Genomic DNA, 20,679 nt, shown 5'->3' with positions numbered 1-20,679 from the left:
CCATTTTATAAGCATACCTTTTTAATGTAGTTCTTCAAACTAAAACCTCAGTAAACTAGCAATTAGCATGGTGCCTGGCACATAACAAATACTCTAAAAATTTTTTTTTGGTGAATAAATTAGTGATGAAAAATACATATACAATGTGTTTCTGACATAGGTCCATAATTCCTTCTGGACTACTTCTATGGCAGGCTGAAAGTTCAAGCATACTTTTTCTTCTGCATATTCATAAGTCTATACATTTTAGTTATTTCTTAAGAATACATGAAAATGACTTAGAATATAATCTAAATGACACAGAAATACATTCTTAAAGTTTATCATACCAAAACTACAATATATTTGTAAAGGATATCAAGTCATTTTTTAAAATGATGTATTTTCATAATGGTTATTTGGGTGATAAAAATAGATGAGAAAACAGGAAATCCCACTCATATTTCTGATCTCACAAATTACTGTCACAATGAGTCCTGAAAACTAGTGCAGGATTATGGTTGTAGGATTTACGATAACTTCATTATGGGCTGCAAACCTTAATTTATTTAAAAAAAAAACACACACACAAAAAACAACTCTTGGTCTAAAGCATGGCCATGAGCAAGATTTTAGAGTCTTAACTATTACATGGAATACTGGATAAGTTGTACTGGTTATTTTCTGACAGTTGCATAGAGAGCCTACAATGTACCTAATCTATATTTCCATATTCTTTGAAAATAAAAATTACTTTGATGTAGACTATTGCTAGCTTGTGCTTCAAAACATCACTTATTATTGGAAACGTATTTTAGACTAGAGTGCAAAGAAGGAAATTTGTGTGCACTGGTAAATCTATTCTTAGGAAAAGAAAACTGCAGTACACAGCTTCATTCAGATCCCAAATGACCAGAGGATAATTCTAACCAGCAGGGGGAGATAAGGAGGAGAGTAGTAAGACAAAGAACAGGCTACAGGCAAGAAAAGCAGTTATAATTATAGCTGGGAACACGGAATTTGTTAAAGGAAGTCTACTGTATAATTATATTTGAAAATTTAGCAAGATGCCCAGAGGCTGACTCGCAGCTGTCAGGAATTGGTAACTCTACTTCTGTTCATGCAGCGACCACTTCGGCTACTAAATCCATGCTCTAGACGTTACTAGAACTGACATTTAGAGTAAAGGGATAGATCTTCTCATGAGACATTTTTTTTTTTCTATAATGGATGAAGGCATCCATTTCAACAAAGTATCTCTCCCTCTTTAGCTTTCTTTTTAGACTTCGCTCTCCTCTATGTCCCTCAGAGAACCAAAACATTCTTATACGTAGCAAAGCTGTTCTCTAGATGTAAATCACTTCCCTGAATTCTGACTAGATCATGAACCAATCTGACTATCTCATCCACTTCCAAATTCAGCAGCTTACAACCAAACTCATTTCCCTCTACCCTTATGATGTCTGGAAAATGTCTTCCCTTTTCCTCCTGCTTTCTTATTCCCTCCAACAGCACAAGCATACTCTCAGTTAAACATGAAAACTTCTTCAAGATTTACCTTTGCTGTTTCTCCTTCCTGACCTCTTACCCTATATTAACTCAATTCATCAAACCCTATTAATTTTTTAGTAAAACTCTATCATTCATCAATGGAAGATATTTTAAAGTCCTAACCCCTAGTAGCAGAATATGACCTTATTTGGAAATAGGATCTTTATAGAAGTAATCAAGTTAAAATGAGGTTACTAAGGTGGGTCCTAATCCAAAATGACTGGCGTCTTTACAAAAAGGAGAAATGTGAACACACACAGGGGAAGAAAACGGCCATATGATGAGAGTGATGCATCCACAAGACAAGGAACACCAAGAACCCCCAGCAAACACCAGAAGCTAGACGAGGCAAGACAGAAATCTCCCCTGAAGCAGTCAGAGATAGCATGACCCTGCCAACACCTTAATTTTGGTTTTTTAGCCTCTAGAACTGAGACAATAAACTTCTGTTGTTTTAAACCTCCCAGTTTGGGGCACTTTGTTACTGCAGCCCTAAGAAGCTAATGCAACACCTCAAACACAATTTGGACTCAATTACCTATAACTCTATACCCCCAAATCTGCACCTGATCTCTGAATAGCATCCTAGCCAACTAGCTGGTCATGGCAGTTTCTTATGCATCATTCTTGCTCCGTATCCAATCAATCACTAAGGCCTGCTTTAATTTGTCCCTTTTTTATTTCTGCATCACTAGTCTAGCTCAGGCCATCATCATCACGCCCCTGCACACCTGTCCACCAAATGGTCACCATGCCTACAGTCTTGCTCCTCTCTAATTCATTCATCTTTAGCAAACAGACTTTCTAAAATGCTGATATGGTCACACTTTTAGTGTATCAGTGTGGATCACATAATTAGTGGCATCCATGATACCTAAGTATAAAGGTCTAAGTCTAATTTCTTTAGCCTGGCAACAAAATTTCATGTAATAAATAACCTCTGAGACTAAGAGAAACAAAGAGATCATCACTTACCATGCCCACCCTCAAATACACAGGAAAGCACTTTCAGTTCCTCAAATGCTTTCCACACTTGCCTAAAACTCTCTACCCCTTATTGAATCATTCATTCATTCATTCACTCAACAAATAAACACAGTGAGTACCTACCGTGTGCCAAGCTTAGTTCTGAGAACTAGATATTCCACAGAAAATTTTAAAAGTTCCTGCTCTCATAAGATCTATATTCTAAAGAGAGCAGTAAACAGATCATAAACAAAAATAAACACACACTACCTCAGAAGGTATTAAGTGCTTCAGGGAAAAGTAAAGCAAGGTAAAGGGAATAAGGGAGGTTGGTAGTGGAGAAAGAAGAAAGTAAAGACTTTATATAAGGTGCTCAGAGAAGAACTCTCTGACAAGGTGATACTTAAGAGGAAACCAGAAGAAAGTGAGGAAAAGAGCCCTGTGGGTATCTAAGGACAGTGTTTCCCAGACAAAGGGAAGAACAAGTGCAAGGACTCTAAGGTGAGGTAGAATCACAGTTTCTGCAGAACATCACTGAGGCCACTATACTGAAGTGGGGGAGGGATGTACAGATGAGGTTTTCGAGAAGTCGAATAATGTATGGCCTTGAAGCTCATTTAAGAGTTTAGAAATTAATGATTTAAAAAGTAGAATTTTGAGTAACCTGATCTGGCATTCATTATAAAAGAATTACTTTGGTGTCATTGAGAGAACAAACTTGGTGGAGAGACGGAGGCTAACACAAAGAGAAAGCTAAGAGGTTTCTGTCAGGTCCAGATGAGGGTAGAGGTGATAAACAGCTGGATTCTGATAAGTATGATGAACATATGCATATAGATATGCATATTATTTAATAAGACATTTAATTTATCAGATTAATAAATTGCAATAATAATACATATAAAAAAGGAATAATTTCAAATGAGTAAAAATGATTTCTACTTCTCTCCCACTGGTAAGGACAAATTTACAAGGAACAAGGAGGTAGGGAGAAAAGAGAGAGAACATTCTCGACAACTCAATGGATTTTGTAGAAAACAATATGTCACACTTTTGAATTTAGTCCACTCCAAAGTAGAGCTTTCACACAGTGGCTCTGTTATTTATGAAAGCCACTCCCCCCTTTACACCTGGCTTAAAGTTGCAGAGGGAATGTTATTGCCTTTTTTCAGAGGCATCATCTTTAATACATGCTACCCACTGATGTAGTTCTGAAGTCTTAGTTGGTGGCTTAATATGCAAAGTGTTGAATGTGTTAAGACAGTGACTTTGGGTACAGCATCTCTGATTATCATATTCTTTTTAAATTTCATTTAAACAAGGGAACCCCATTTTTTGACTAAAGAAACAAACATTTGAATTTTATACTGTGTTCAAATACAAAAGTTTCATTTTATAAGAGTATTACCAATATTATTAGATCAATTCAATCACTCACTAACAACAAAAAACATGGCGACATTATTATTATTGGGATTGCAGCATGCAATTTTCCTTGTTAAAAAAAAATCTAGAAATTTTTATCTTCCCTTTTTCAAAATTTAGTTTGATGATGTTTTTCTTCAATTATTATTTTTAAAAGTGAGTTCTCTGATTCATTTGAATCAAAACAATGTTTTTTACTTTTTATTGCGATATACTTGACATACAACATTATATTACTTTCAGGTGTACAACATAATGATTCAATATTTGTATATATTGCAAAATAATCACCACAGTAAGTCTAGTTAACATCCATCACCACACCGTTACAAATTTTTTTTCTCATAACGAGAACTTTTAAGATCTACTCTCTTAGCAACTTTTAAATATAAAGTATATTATAAAGGTTCAAAACTATACAAAAATCACCAATCTGAAATAAAAAATATTTTAAAAGTATAAATAGCTTCCTTAAACTGTTCTTCAGGGTATTTATTATGGACGTTTCTTTAAACTAGTAAATTTCCTGAATGTTGTGATATAGACTGTCCAAAATAAGGACAAAGCAATAAACATCAATTGATAATATATAAAATATAACAAATTCATGGACATTAGCACTGTATCTTGTTATCATTATAAATGGGAAAAATAGGTAAAGTCTGTCAACAACCAAATCCAGGAAAAAATAGCTTAATCAGAATGACAGATGCTCCCAGGTTTTAAAACATAACTCATTCTGACATGTAAAATCTACGAATAATATTTTTGCTCTGAATTTTGTGGTACCATTATTCTGTTTAAAATATTACATTTATTCATATAAATGAAAAACCAATAGAATTAAAGAATACCGGAACCATAACGCCTGTTAGAATCACCATGTGATCCAGCAATTCAACAAATACCTGGATATGTATAGTTCATAACAACACTAGTCACAAGAGCCAAAGATAGAATCAGCCCAAATGTCCACTAATGGATGGATAAACAAACTGGTATATACATACAATGAAATAGTATTACACTAAGTGAAAGACATCAGAAACAAAAGGACACTTATTATGTGATTCCTTTTATATGAAATATCCAGGATAAGTAAATCCACAGAGATAGGTATTCGGGGGAACAGACTGGGTGGAGGGAGAAATTGGGAATATCTGATTAATGGGTACAGGTTTCCTTTTGGGGAGATGAAAATGTTTTGAAACTACACAGAGGTGTTTGGTCACACAATATTGTCAGTATACGAAACGTCATTAAATTGTTCACCTTAAAATGGTTAATTTTATGTTACGTGAATCTCACCTGAATTTTTAAATAATAAAGCAAATATTACCGGTAATAAAACCTCATGTACCACTGATATGACACACTGAGTACATCAGAGGACATCACCTCTATAGTATCCTTCCCAATGATGTATAACCTCAATCTAACCATAAGAAAACATCAGACAAGCCCAAACTGAGGGGTATTTTACAACACAACTGACCCGTACACTTCACAATGCTCAAGGTCATGAAAGACAAAGAATGACTGAAGAACTACCACACATTGGGGCAGTCTAAAGAGATATGACAACTAAATGCAATGTGGATTCCAAGGACAGATCCTGAAACAGAAACAGATATTAGTTGGAAAATTGGTGAAATCTGCATTAAAATCACTAATTTAGTTAATAGTACTGTAGCAATGTTAAGTTTTTAGTTTTAGAAGCCACACTACAATTATATAAAGTGTTAACATTAAGGGAAGTTGGGTAAAGACTACTCTTTTTGTAACTTCTGCAAGTCTAAAATATTTCAGAATAAAGGAATAAAAGAAGAAGACAGAAAGAGAGAGACAGAGGTAGGGAAAGGGGGTAAAGAGGGAAGGAGGGAGGGAGGGTGTGGAGGGAGGGAGGGAGGAAAGAGGCCTAGCAACCAACTTTAACTTCCTCCATGAACATAAGTATTAGAAAAATGTTGAAATAAGATAAGTGAGTAAAAAGTAGACGGGTTATTCTAATGGCAAGACTTCATTCATAAAATTTGCCTGTTTAACAGATATACATTCATTTTGAGGACCTCAGTCAAGTCATAATAATTAAATCTTAGAAATAAGGCTAAGTAAAATTTAAACTAGTACTGACATTTTTAACAGAAGTATTCAAAATGAACACACCTAAAGTCAAAGGGAATGAAACAAAATATTGTTACAATTCCTATAGGTTACAAAGTACATTTTAAATTTAATATATTAAAATAATATTTTAGCAGAATGATTAGAATAACATTGATTTAAAGCTACCTGACAATTTAATCAGATTTAATTTTACTTTAAGTCTGTAACCCTCTCTTTAGACACATTATACCATAAAAGACTAAAAAGAGATTTTGATATATAAATCACCTTGTGTCTGGACAGAAAACTTAGTTGTATGCCATTATGTAGGAGGCAACTTCTTATTAAAAATAATGTTTTGAAACTGCATACACTGACCAAAAGGATCAATTTTTTAATGAAACCCACCAACATAAATTCTGTAAACATTCCCAATTTTATTAATCATTCTTAACACCTTGGCATCCAAATATTGTTTACAATAATTACATTACTACTATATTAATATGATAAGACAATTATCTTCAATAAATCTGCTACTTACTAAAAAGACACATTTAAATAAATAATCAAGACTTAAGAACCGTGTACTCTTGGGGCAGCGGGTTGACTCAGTTGGTTAGAGTGCAGTGCTCATAACACCAACGTGGCCGGTTCGATTCCCACATGGGCCAGTGAGTTGCGCCCTCCACAACTAGACCGAAAACAACAACTTGACCTGGAGCTGATAGGTCCTGGAAAAAACAGACTGTTCCCCAATATCCCCCAATAAGAATTAAAAAAAAAAGAACCATGTACTCTCATATCTCTCAGAAGAAACCAACCATGCTGACTGACATCTTGATTTTAGACTCCTAGCCTCCAGAAGCTTGAAATAATAAATTTCTGTTATTTAAGCCACCTAGTTTGTGGTACTTTTTTCCGTGTATTCATTTCATATATGGAAATGAACATAGTTACCATGCAGTAAATAAAATAGTGCACTCCTGTACTCACACAACAGCCTTCCCCGGAAGAGCATTTAGATTCAAGGCAGCCATTTCTCAGCCCCTATAGCCAAGTACACTTTACTGAATATGGCAGTCACAGTCACTCGTTAAAGGAAGCTACCTTGAATCCAGCCTGTGTGGCGAGGCTAACCAGTTCTGTACCAGTAACAATGAACTGGACCTTGGGTGAGTACTGGGCTCAAGCTCATCAGTAAACTAGGGCCTTCACCACCTGGCTGAAAGGATGGGCTGCTTCAGATGCTCTGAGACTCTCAATAAATTTGAACTGCAAGTCTTAGAAGAAACCTGCCCTCCTCCACCTTGGCTGCTGCAGCAGGTAAAGTAACATTGCAAGCTAAAATGACATGGAAAGAAACCCCCGCTGGTAGCCAGACAGAAAGATGACATACAGAGTAAAGCTAAAGGTTTGTTTTGTTATGTTGCCTTAAAACCAAAACCACTTGCTATAATTTTAAAACCAAGCCCTGCTCTCAGATTTCTGAGAGCCCCTATTCCTCTGCACTTATATCTTTTAAATTGGAACTGATTTCAGACACCACTCACAAATACAATCCAAAGTAAAACAGAAATAAAAAAGACCCAAACCCAGACCCTACTTTCAAGTTCACTCCAGCACATGTCAAATATTTATTTAAAATATATATATATACATATGAGCATATTTTGCGTGCTGAATGTATTTCATATTCTTTCATACATATTTTTCACTAGAAAAGAATGAACTGGGTATTTCAGTTACTGTCAAAAGTACAGCTGTATACGTATAAAAACACACGTTCAAATAGGGGAACAGTTCAAGCACCTGGGCCCACTCACAGTGCTGCTGGGATGAGGTGTAGACTTGTCCAGGGGGCAACACAATGGCCGGCTCTCAGAAAGTGTCATGGGAGGGCAGTCATTACTCTAAGGATGCAACAGGCTCTAGGACTGGCTTTCGGCAATGTAGGTTAGAAAGTGGATTCTGATAGAAAATTCAAGAATGGAATCATGACTTCGGGTAAACACACATTAATCACAGCCAAGAAACAGACCTAATTCTTATTTCTTATTTATCATAGAACGAGAAGTAAATGCCAAAGAACTGGGAATATTTGTGTCACAGGTCTGGAACCCTTATAATGGCACATTCTCTTCTTTCCGAAAAACCTATACGGAAAGTCCAATAACCTAAACAAGTATGTATTTTTTAGAACAAAAAAATAGATGGGAGACCCAAGTATTAGGGGCATAATAACACCTATACATAGTATTTACAACAGAAACAGTTCTAAGAGCTTTACATATACCATCTCGTTTAAATCTCACCACAATTCTGTGATGTAGGTAGTGTTAGTATCACCATTTTACAGATGAGTCAATTTTGACACAAGAAGATGAGAAACTTGCACAAGAATACACAGTTGGTAAGTAACAAAGCCAGGATTCCAACCTTACCTGCTCTTAATCACTATTCCACCTGGAAAGAAAATCTGGAGTGTCCATCTGCAACTCCCTGCATACATTTCTTCATCAAGAGATAGAAACCAGAATACTAAAAATCTTCCAGCTAATGCTGGGATGAATACTGTCAACTTCAGCTTTCGAGCCTCTCCTTTCACAATAATGGCAGACCAATCCACTCCCCACCCTTACTGGACATACTCTTTCTTTAGCTGCATCAATACAGTCAATCAGGCAATGGACAAGCTTCCAAGCCCATCACTCATTCTGCCTCTTCAAAGACTTAGCATCTCTGTCCCTCCCTGGGTAGATTTGGAAGTTGAAGTCTCATAACCCAGACTTTCCCCTTATTATCAGGTGCTTAAGTATAGTCTTTCTGCAACTCCAAGTTATTACAACAACAAAAATATTCAGCAAATTTCACTATTAAAAGTTCAGCTATTTTATGCAAAACATAAAAATACTTAGTAGATTTCTATAATAATTCCATTAAATTTCATTCACAGAATCAGGTATTTCATTTACTACCATGTGTATTACTATATATGCTATCTGTACGCTAAAACCAGAAAGGTCATAACACCACTCTGTCCTCAAGTAGCTCAACATCTAATAGATGGGAAAGAAGTTACAAGAGTTCTTAGTGAATAGCTCAAAAGCAGTCTAACAATCCAGAAGAAGGAAAAAAAATATGGGATAAAGCTTCAGGATAAACAGGACAAGAGAAGAAGAGTATTAAACGGAGTAAAAAATCAATGTAAAGAAGTGAAAGAGAAAACAAAAGATTTCCAGCCAAGGAAAAGGCAAGCTGTTCAAAATTATTAAATGGCGGGGGCAAGAAGGTCAATCAATTACAGTTTACAATCTTTTGTCATCTCTGATATCTGAAATGGTTCCAGTTCCTACTACAAGAGAAATCCCCAACCAAGACCGTTTATCAAAATTTTAGGGAAAGAGTTTTCAAATGCCCACTCATGATTCAGATTTACCCATCCTTGGGAAATTAATGTTCCCTGCCTAAGAGACACCACTGTAGGGTGGGAGAGGAACTTTTAACAAGAATAACATGATAAGATTTAGCATCAAGAAAGACTATTTTGAAATTATATACTACAAATACCTACAATCAATCCTATGGATTGGAATACCATGAAACTCAAGAAACAAAATGAGAGGGTATATGTGCTCACATGGACAGGTGCCATAATGTTCTAGTAATTTTTAAAAAAAACAAACTGAATAACAATATATATCATATGAACATTCTGGCACAGAGATTAAAGAGTCCAAAAAAGAGATAAAATGGTCCAAACCAGAATATAGAGAACTGATTCCAGAGATAAGCACCAGAGAAAATAAACAAGACTTATTAGATGTAAAGATAAAGGGAAGGAAGACATCTAGAATGTCCTGTTTGTTTTTTAAAGCCTTAAAGAAGTAAATAGGTTACTTATTCTACTCGTTTCTTACCAATTATTTATAGTTAAAACTACCTCTGATCAATTTATCACAAAATCCAAATTAATGATATTTACAATAATACGTTCTTGACACATGAAGGGGCAAAAGAAATTTAAGAACAGTAGATGAATTGGAAGAAAAACAGTTTATACCCTTCGGGAAAATCTGTGTACACATACTACTATCACAGGCATAATCTAAACCTAAAATCTACATTTGCTACAATATTCCTTTAGGAATTTTTCTCTTATGTATCAGCATTTTCAGTATTTCCTAGCTTAAATCCAGGGTAAGATCTTTCTGGCATGAATTTATAGCTATTTGTTTCCAATATTCATCCTCAGTTGTTAAAACTTTACTAAGTATTTCACTGTACATGAATTATACAGTTGTTAAAAAATAAAACTTAGCAACACATGCTGAGGATCAGGCGACCAAAGAACCATACAGCTTTCTTTTGGGGTAAGGGACAAATAGTAGTGATAATACACGACAGTTTTCTGAGAAAATGTCACTAACATGTATTTAATAATTCAATCTCCTTACCCTTCACCCGAGTGAGGTAATATTTATTACCCTTAATATAAAAACTAATTTTCCCAGTCTCTACTTAAAAAGAAAAGCCAAAGGGACTATAAAATACCTAACTAGCATTTCTTGCCACAATATAATTTTAATTTCTGTGGTTCTGTAAATGGGAGAATAATTAATGAAAAGCCATATGGACATGTGGTCTAAACTGAGCCAATAAAACTGAAGGAAAGAACTTTTAGTCTGCAAGGAGGGGAAATATTCTTGCTTTCTCTCTCTGCTAGAATGAAACCAGTTTCCTGCTCCAGCTGCTGAATGGCAGCTATCCTATGATCATGAAGGAAACTAGTATGAAGACAAATGGAGAGACAGACAAATCAAGCTGGTACCTGCTCAGACAGCGTTTTGAGACCAAGCCCTAGAGCCTCCCTAACCCTCTGGAATTGCTATAATGAGAGAAAATTAATTTCATTCTGGAATGAGGCAGAATATTTGGGAGTTTCTGTTATTCAAAAGGGAAAAGTCCATAATTTTATGTACTTTTAAATAGTCTCTCAAAAATAAGTACCTATGTGGAAGCTATTTAAAACTAGAAAAAACTCTTCACATTTTATAAACAAAGTATAATTTTAGAAGTAATGTAAGCTTTCTTAAATCCATTAAGAGTTCAATCACAAAAATATAAAGGACAAGTTAATAGGCAAATAAATAATGGGTACAGGCTAGTTTTACTTGATTGCATAAAACTGTTTACAATACATTTCTCAATAAAGAAAAATTGAATTATAACCCAAGGGTGGCTTAATTTGTACAAATTTTGAATAATGTCACATATATTTCCAAAACAGATGCTTAGAGACTCTACAAGGACACTTGGCTCAATCAGAAGCCAGATTAAAGTTCCATCTGGAGCCTAATGGCTCCATGGTTCCATTACAATTACACAAGTCACCAGAGTGAGCTTTAATGGTTGTACATCCCAGAATCTTTCTTGTAGGTATATATCTTGCTCCCAAAATTAGAAAATCAGGACATAAAAATAATTGTGTGCACGCATGCACACACACACACACACACACACACACACACACACACACAGATTTAGTAGGTATCCAAAAGCTACTGTACTTTTTTCAATGACACCAAACTTTTCCTATGTGATTTTTCATTGATTATGCATCAGCATTTTCTGTTTTTGGACACAGTTGCGGGATACTGTGTCATCGCCTTTGCTGGACATGGAAAGGAACAAGTTTACCTTCCCCTTTAATCAACCTTCCAAGTGACTCAGGTACCTGGAATAATGTCTTTCATGTTTCAAGGCATCATTTCTTACCAAATCAGAAAAACCGAATGAGGTCATTTCATTTTCTAATTTCCATATCTAGGAATTATCACAGAGCCACAGAACTTTAGAGCAGGAAAGTACTGGAAAGTATCCAAACATCAGCATCTAGACTAATGCTGCTCAAGGTACGGACTGCAGTCCACTTTCCGAACATGCACTGTTTGTTTAAAACATTTTATAGCAATCTGACAGAGTAATAAACTTGTATTTTATGTCTTCGGGTTTTTGTTTTGTTTTGTTTTCCCACTAGACTAGGCTAGGGTCCCCAACTAGCAGAATAAATTCCACCCGAAAATATATTTGTTGACCTAATAAGTTTTGTTTTATTTTAATTTGAATGCCTTTAGATAGGACCCAAACTCTCTGACTTGCTAAAATGCGAAGATATTAGCATCTCTTACCTGGTCAGCCCTAGAAGGCCTTTGAGTGTCTAATCCACTAGATCAGTGTTTCACAAACTGTGAGTAACACCCCACTGTGGATAATGAAAGCAATTTAGTAAGTTGCATACAGCAGTTTTTTAAGAAATAGTCTGGCATTGCATAACATGATATGGCATGGCATACAAAAAGTAGAATACACGTAGTGTGTGTGTGTGTGTGTGTACACAAAAACATGTATCTGTATATGAGTATGTGTAGGTGAGTCCTATGTTATGCTTTCAATTTTATTTTTTACTGTGATTCATGGGCAAAACAAGTAAATCAACAGCATTGTACTATACCTTCAGTTTACAGATACAGAAGCTGAGACTCAAGGTCACAGTCAGTTGGCAGCAGTTCAGGGCTCTTTTCTTAATATTCCTGATTGTGAGTTTGTGTGTACATCGATGTCTGCAAAACCAATAAACAGAAAATGCAGAATATGTGCTCAAAAACTAAGATTTTAAAATCCTAAATTTATTAAAAATTTAATAATACTAAAAATAAAACATTTTATGTAAAACAAGGCATATTTGATTAAGTGAATTTTTAAGGTAGCTATATGGCCCAAAAATAAAACAAACAAAAAGCAATGCCTCAACTCAGTAATTTAAAAATATACATATATACACAAATGAAAAACAGAAAATACTGCCAACATACCAGAAAAGGCTCAATCTTCTTACTATGTAACTTAATACTTAAGTATAAGAAAAACACCTGAATAAGAGGCAAATGATATTAAGGAGAAAATTATAAATACAAATGTTAAATAACATTAAAAATCTACATTAAAACAAGATACTACTGTGTTTCCATGAAAATAAGACCTAGCCGACAATCAGCTCTAACACGTCTTTTAGAGCAAAAGTTAATATAAGAGGGCCGGCCTGGTGGCTCAGGTGGTTGGAGCTCTGTGCTCTTAATTCCAAAGGCTGCCAGTTCAATTCCCACATGGGCCAGTGGGCTCTCAACCACAAGGTTGCCAGTTCGATTCCTTGAGTCCCGCAAGGGATGGTGGGCAGCGCCTTCTGCAACTAAGATTGAACACGGCACCTTGAGCTGAGCTGCCACTGAACTCCCAGATGGCTCAGTTGATGGGAGCACGTCCTCTCAACCACAAGGTTGCCAGTTCGATTCCTCGAGTCCCGCAAGGGATGGTGGGCTGTGCCCCCTGCAACTAGCAATGGCAACTGGACCTGGAGCTGAGCTGCGCCCTCCACAACTAAGACTGAAAAGAACAACAACTTGAAGCTGAACAGCACCCTCCACAACTAAGATTAAAAGGACAACAATTTGACTTGGAAAAAAAGTCCTGGAAGTACACACTGTACCCCAATACAGTCCTGTTCCCCTTCCCCAATAAAATCTTTAAAAAAAAAAATTAATATAAGTCCCGGTCTTATATTATATTATATAAGACCCAGTATTATATGATATGATATTATTATATTATATTATATGACACGGTCTTATATTAAAATTATATTATATAAGACCCAGTCTTATATTAAAATAAGTCTATATTATATTATATAAGACCCGGTCTTATATTAAAATGTTAATATAAGACCGGGTCTTATATTAATATTTGCTCCAAAAGACACATTAGAGATGATGGTCCGGCTAGGTCTTATTTTCAGGGAAACACGGTATATAGACGAGTCTTCAGCAGTCTGACATATCAACTGCAGTACATAATCATCTGCTAAGTATTTCAGCTCCATATCCTATACATCTCTTTCTACACATGTACATAATGCGGGGGTGGGAGGGGAATTTACATCCTATTCCATTTCACAAAGATCTCACACAATGTAAAGTTTGGAATGTAAAACTTCAACTACCTTTAACACTCACATACTTAAAATAATTACTTTTCTAAGTATACTAATTTCCTTTATTATGAGACATATATACAAGCAATCCGTAACTGCAACAGGACCAAAGACATTTCCCTGAACACCAGATGAACGGTTTTCCTTCACTGAGACATACTAACCAAAATTTCAAAGAACTAAATATTATCTTCTTCAAAGAATAATCTCTAAAAGGATTATTAAATATTTAATCTCTAAAAAGATTATTAAATTATTATTAAATATGTTTGAAAGAGTTCAGTCACACAGCTTCCATCCTAACACTGCCAATAATCTATAATATGGGACAGAGTGGCTATGAGGGAGGTATCAAATTTGAATCATAGGATATTTACTTTGGAAGGCAGGACATGCTATGATACATACAGGTCCTTAGGGTAGGAGACGAGTTCTGGCAACCTACAGGTTTATCAGTAATGGACTCAACATCTTTCTATTGGTAAGGTTCCATTTCACTTTTAAGAATGGTGAAAAGTCTCAAAGAGAAATTCTTGATTATTTCAAAAATTTCCCACAGAGTAGCCCTGCACACCACTTTTCAAAAAAAAAAAAAAAAACTTCTGTTACTTTCGTCCCACTTTACTCTGCATGTAGCTGTTCCTCAAGCATTCCATATACTGAACTAACAATTCAACTGAAACGTAAGTCAATATGGCATATGTGATAAACAGAAAATTCTAACCACTATTTAAAACAGTGCTTGTGTTATAAAAATCAATTCTAATTATTAACCAATCAACTTACCACAAACTTAAAATATAATCCATTATTCCTAATTCACAAATGTTATTTTTCAAAAGATTTCATTCAACAAATGTTCACTCATCAACAGCAAAATAAAAGGAAAACTTGCTCAGAATTCTTGATTCTGCACTTTATTACTCATGTGACACTAAGAAAATCATGCACTCAGTTTCATCCAAAATGAAATGAAAAAATTATTTCGAGATACCAAATATGTAACGTAATGTGTACACTCTTCTTACAAATAGGCTGAATACCAAACACCAATTTTTAACAAAGTAACACTATTCGATGGATAAAGTTAAATTTTACAGGAGAAGTATAGATACTGATGGTATTGGTACAAATATTTCTTGCTTCTTTTTAACTACGAGGAAGTTTGGGAGGGAGGGATGGAAAGATAGGTATATATTTGCATTTCAGCTTTCTTCTCCTCATCCAAAACATCATTTACACATCATTTACAAGGCACCACTCCAAACAAAGCAAACACACTAAATAACAACAACAACAACAAACGTAATGCAGTGGCCAAGGCTGAAATAACAGAACACTACCCCTGTGCCAGTTAGGGCTCTTGATTATACACAGCAGATACATTCTGGTTAATCTAAGTCAAAAGGAATTCATTGGCTGTGTACTGGGTAGCTCTAGCTTGGACAGGAACCAAGGAAGGTAAATCACAAAGTCTGGCCTCCACAGCCTAGAATGAAGCCTGCAAGGTATGTTACTGCATTAAGAGTCAGACCAGGGAAGAATCTTTCCCGCAGCTCTTAAATCTCGTGCCCATGATGTCTCTAGGTGCCAAGGCACATCTCTGAGGCTGCAGAAGGACCTCAAATTAGCCTTTAGGCTCCTTTGGTCAAGAAAGATGAAGGGCAGCCTGTCACCTAAACTAGCAAGAAGGTTAGGTAAGGCCCTGGGCAGCTGAAACTGAGTATACATGTCCTTCCTAAAACCAAGTTTTCATAGTAGCCAGACAGACCCAAAGCGCCTTTACTTTGACTCAGTGTCTTGCCCGTATCTATACAAGTGCACAAATTTAAAATTCATAAAAATTAATTCAAATCTCTTTAACATTATTAGATTCACTTGTTACAATTTCCTAGTCTATTTCCAAGGCAAAAATTTACTCTTTCTAAAGTAGTACCATCAACCAATACCAGACTGAGTAATTTAGATGGGGTCTAACAAGTTTCTTAATACACTAGAAGTATTGCCTCTTGCTTTATATTCCATCCGTCTGCTAATTTGGTTTCTTGCTTGCCTTTTTTGCTGCAGCTGTGCACCGGGTTAACTGTTTCAATGGTTTTCCTACAATAACCCACAAATTTTTTCCTGATCAGTGTGCTGTATGATTGGTTCTTTGTTCCTACGATAATTATTTTACATTTGTCTACACTGAACTGCACTTGCCATCTGCTGGCCCAATCACCTAAACAATCTAAATCTTTTTGAATCTGATTGCATTGTTCCTCATTATTTCCTCTAGCTCCAATTTTAGGATCATCTGCAAACTATGAGATCTTTTCTTTAAAGCTTGGACACATTTTATTTTAATATAGAGGGTTTTTTTTTTTTAAGTGACCCTTTAGACACTCCAGCTGAAATCTTCTTCCAACTTGAAAAGTTTCCATAAAGCTTATCCAAGGCAACCTTCCAATTACAGTCAAAGTGCTGCTAGAAACAAAGCTCCTAGAACCCATTCTAGTTCATCTTTACTACATTGCCATGTTTTAAAAGTATTACGTCTTCTAAGTTCTTCTCTCCAAGGGATATTTTTTAAGGCATACAAATATTGTTTTCTAATATATATATTAATGGTAAATTTTTTTTGGTAATAACTTTCCTGAAGTACATGTGACAAAGTTTTGAACAACTTCTACACATAAGACATTTAATTTAGTCATTCAAAAACTATTTAAGTATACATTAGTAATGAGTATTTAGGTACACTACTGTGTACCCTGATCCAATTATTATGTCCCAAAACTTCAGTTTCCTACTGACAAAGAAAACTTCTAGAAACCTAGTCACCTCTAGCATTATGAATTACCTTTTTATCTAAATACCATACTAGATCTACCATATCGAAAATTTGTCTACTTCAAACTTCCCATGATCCATTTAATAATAAATCTTCCAATAACATTTGCAGATTTCTAATACTGTAATACTGTACAAAGATACTTATTTAGCAAAATTCACCTTTCAAATTAGATTTACTTGACATATTTGATCGTAACAAATCTTCATTAATTACGATATAGAGGACCAGGTCCATGTTTAGATCGAGGAAGAATTATTAGCTCCATAAACTTCAGTGATTTCTTTGTATAATCACATTTCCACAAAAGCCCTACCTGAATAACCCATTAAAATGGCAAAAATCACATTCATATATTTGCTGCCATTTGGCTATTTCAAGTGGTAGATACAAGAGACAAACTGAATTTAAGATCTACTTTTATTTATTCATCCAACAGTCAGTAAATGTTATAAGAATATAAAGAGAAATATAAGATAATGCTTGCCCTCAGAGAAGTTTGGGGTAAGATAAAAGTAGCTACAAGGTATCATACTAGGTATAGTCACATGGAAGTTAAGGAGAAGAATTTACTTCCAACCACTGGATGAGAAGCTCTATGAAGGGGATGCATTTTAATTCTATCAAGCATCATAATGTCTTTTAAAAATGAATCTACTAAACTATGAGTAATAACACAAAAAAGACAAATATAAAATGCTAAGCCGTCAAACTGAAAAAGAAAAAAGGTCTCAAAAACGAGAGGCGTTTGCTGATTATTCTGTGTGGTGGGATAACATGTGTTTTTTATTTTTCAATTTTTCTGTAATGAGCATATATTGTTGTTATAATAAAAAAAGACCATAGTAAAATATTTTTCTATTAATTTTTAAAGCCATACTTTGACCAATAATTGAACAATATTAAATGAAATGCTCTAAGTCAAAAAACTGCTATAACTTATAGCAGAAACTTATAACACAAAAATTAAGTCAGTAACAAGTATTTTATTTATATATTAAATAATACATAAAGGATCTAAAGGACACACTAAAGAATTCATATTTTATTAAGCTTTCCTTTTTGAACGAATTGATTTTGGATGGAATGTCTTCCCTTGTAAGGTAGGCTTTGAAAATCCATTAAGAAAAGTTATTTTAAAATAGTGAATTAGAATAACAATTATTAGATTAGGTTTTCAACCTGGGTTTGTGGAAGAATCTTCTAATAACTGATTAGTCTGAATTTTTTTTTCAAATACTTATGACACCGAGTTGTCTCAGGGACATGTTATTTGTTTTTTAAGTAACATAAAAGTGTTTAATCAAACCAGTAACAAACAAGCACTAACTTTTATTTCAGACAGTTCCCATTCACTAAAACTTTACCATTGGGTAGTACTCCACATAAATAAAGGCCTTTGACTAATTGTGTTAAATTCCATTACAAGTCACAAAATTCCATTAAAAGTCAAAACATTCCACATATTATTTAATTTTATGTATAATCTGATAAAGGCATTTCGATGAAAAACTATGTGTCCTTATGAAAAACTATGTGCATCTTAAATTTCCACATGATTCATAGCATAGGAAAAGAAATGTGTATGAATAGAAGGAAATGAAAGGATTTGTTATCAGTGGCACAATATTAAGAGAAAGTGTCAATAAACACTTACATACTTTACTACCTGCTGAGATTTTCAAGATTCTCGTCTAAATTTTTTATTCTTTGATTCAATGCTCTGTGCTAGACTGTATTTAAATTAGTAGCATTCACAATGACTTGAAAACCAAGCTCAACGAAAACTAATGTGAGGTGTATCATGAACTATATAGGATTAATAAAATAACAAATAATTATGTTTCATCTAGTTTGTTAATCTCCCTAAGAATGAAATTTTATCGATACTATCCTATTATTACTATTTCATAGATTCTTACTAGTTTTCAATTAGATGAAGTTAGAATGGAAACCTCCAGTCAAAACAAATTCTACCAAAGACAATACAGTTTGCAAAGGTTACAAACTGGCATTCACAGGCCACATCCAGTAGGCAAACAATTCATCCTGCATAAATTGCCAAGATTTTAAAATTTAAACATTTTATATGAAAATCTAGACTTTTAACTTCTCTCAAAAAAAAAGAAAAAAATCACTAGATCTAGAGACTCTGGACCCACTTCTGAAAAGTTCTCCAGTTGCCTGGGTTCCCACTAGCCCATTTTGCTCCCCACTTTCCACTGCTTATCACACAACAGACCATTAGGACTAGGGTTTCTGACCCCTTAAACAAAGTTTAGAGGCAGTCAGATCTTAATTCAAATCCCAGCTCCTCCATCTCCAAGCGACTTAACCCAGAACAAGTGGCTTAACCTCTTTAAGCTTCTATTTCTTCATTATAACAAATATAATAATGATTAATAATGCAGGGGTTAAAAGTGAAATAATGAATATAGTACCAAACAAAATTAAATGTTCAATAAATGATAGTTATTATTACACTACCTGGATTGAAATCCCTAAAACTAATTAAGATTTATCATAAACACTTCCCTACTTCTATAGACTCAAAAAAAAAAAAAATGAAATCAGTATGGCCTTACCACTTCATAAGGGTCCTTTGTAAAATAAGGATAAGAACAGTATATACCTTATAGAGTTCTTATATTAAAATGAGTTAATATATGTAAAATGCTTACTAGTACATGGAACATACCAAGTTCTAAAAAAGAGTTGTTATTACTAATAGTAGAAGTTGTTCTCAGAGAGCAGGCACACATGAGCTTAATAAATGTTTATGAGGAGAAATAAGTTAATGAGTAAAATTGTGACTTAATGAACACAAGACAGTTATCAAGATTGTTTTTTGTATATAGCCGTAAGAGTCCTCTCAAATCTCCTGTTTTTTTTATGTTAAGCTAAAAATCTCAGTGAAGACAAGTTACTCTGATATATAAAGAAACAATGTTCTGGGCTTGAACATAAATAATTATTAAACTCTGATGGAAACAAGAGAACTTTCCATAATTCCAAGCATGAAGCACAAACATTGTATGATGTTCATAATTTGTTTCGGAAGGAATTTTAGAGTGGCCCTATTTCATGACTGCTAGAACCAGACCAGTGCAGGCTAAGCTTTCTTTCAAGTTCTTTTATGCCTCCAAGGATCTCAGCAGCCGAGTTTAGGTTAGGACCAGGGCAAGGAGGGACCTCACAACCTTTTAGGACTACTAGTTTCAAAGCCTCAGCCATTAAACACTTTTCATCCTAAAAGAAGGATGACAAAAGGCCTGGTCAAACAGCAGCAGTAGTTCTTTGTAAGTAGTGTCATATCAAAGAGATGATCTGATCTTTAGCATACTAATCATCTCAGTCGAAGTAGTTTTTAATTAGTCTGGGAATAATAAAGAAGCTCAATTCTTCAAGTATTTAATTTAACAAAAGATAAAGACAGTCTCCCCTGGCCAAAGTGGGATGTATATTCCAGATTCCCTGTCTTGTCACAGAAATCCTTTCATTCAAAACAATGAGAAAAAGCATCAAAATGGACTTAAAAAGAGTAATTTCCTTTCCAACCTAAATAAACTTTACACAAACTTGTCTCTGATAATCGACTAAACAAGCTGCACCACCAGCATCAAGGGAGGGTGTGCGGATATAGCAGGTGCTGCAGTTTATCACAAAACCGTCTAAAATAATTGGAAGTGACAACCAGCACTACCACAAATGATTTATTAGTCTTTCACTCAGCTTTTCAGCTTCCTCGGGGCCAGAATAAATAATTTAC

At 34.7% G+C, this 20,679-nt stretch overlaps 1 protein-coding gene across 6 annotated transcripts in view; it reads right to left on the bottom strand.

The window, feature by feature from the left end:
• The window catches only part of TBC1D5 (TBC1 domain family member 5), a 510,030-nt gene that overhangs the window by 440,286 nt on the left and 49,065 nt on the right, over positions 1-20,679 (bottom strand). For 2 of the 6 annotated variants that reach the window (XM_033133068.1, XM_033133074.1), the window contains exon 3: positions 12,542-12,650. The exons of 3 other annotated variants lie outside the window; for them this stretch is intronic. The gene's annotated coding sequence lies outside the window, so the exon portion shown is untranslated. Of the gene's footprint in view, positions 1-12,218; positions 12,293-12,541; positions 12,651-20,679 lie in introns of all 6 variants that reach the window. One more of the 6 variants, XM_033133070.1, reaches the window with a different exon arrangement.

Source organism: Rhinolophus ferrumequinum, chromosome 17, assembly GCF_004115265.2.
Source record: "Rhinolophus ferrumequinum isolate MPI-CBG mRhiFer1 chromosome 17, mRhiFer1_v1.p, whole genome shotgun sequence".
NCBI classification, from domain to species: Eukaryota; Metazoa; Chordata; class Mammalia; order Chiroptera; family Rhinolophidae; genus Rhinolophus; species Rhinolophus ferrumequinum.
This window is presented reverse-complemented; position numbering and strand designations above follow the sequence as displayed.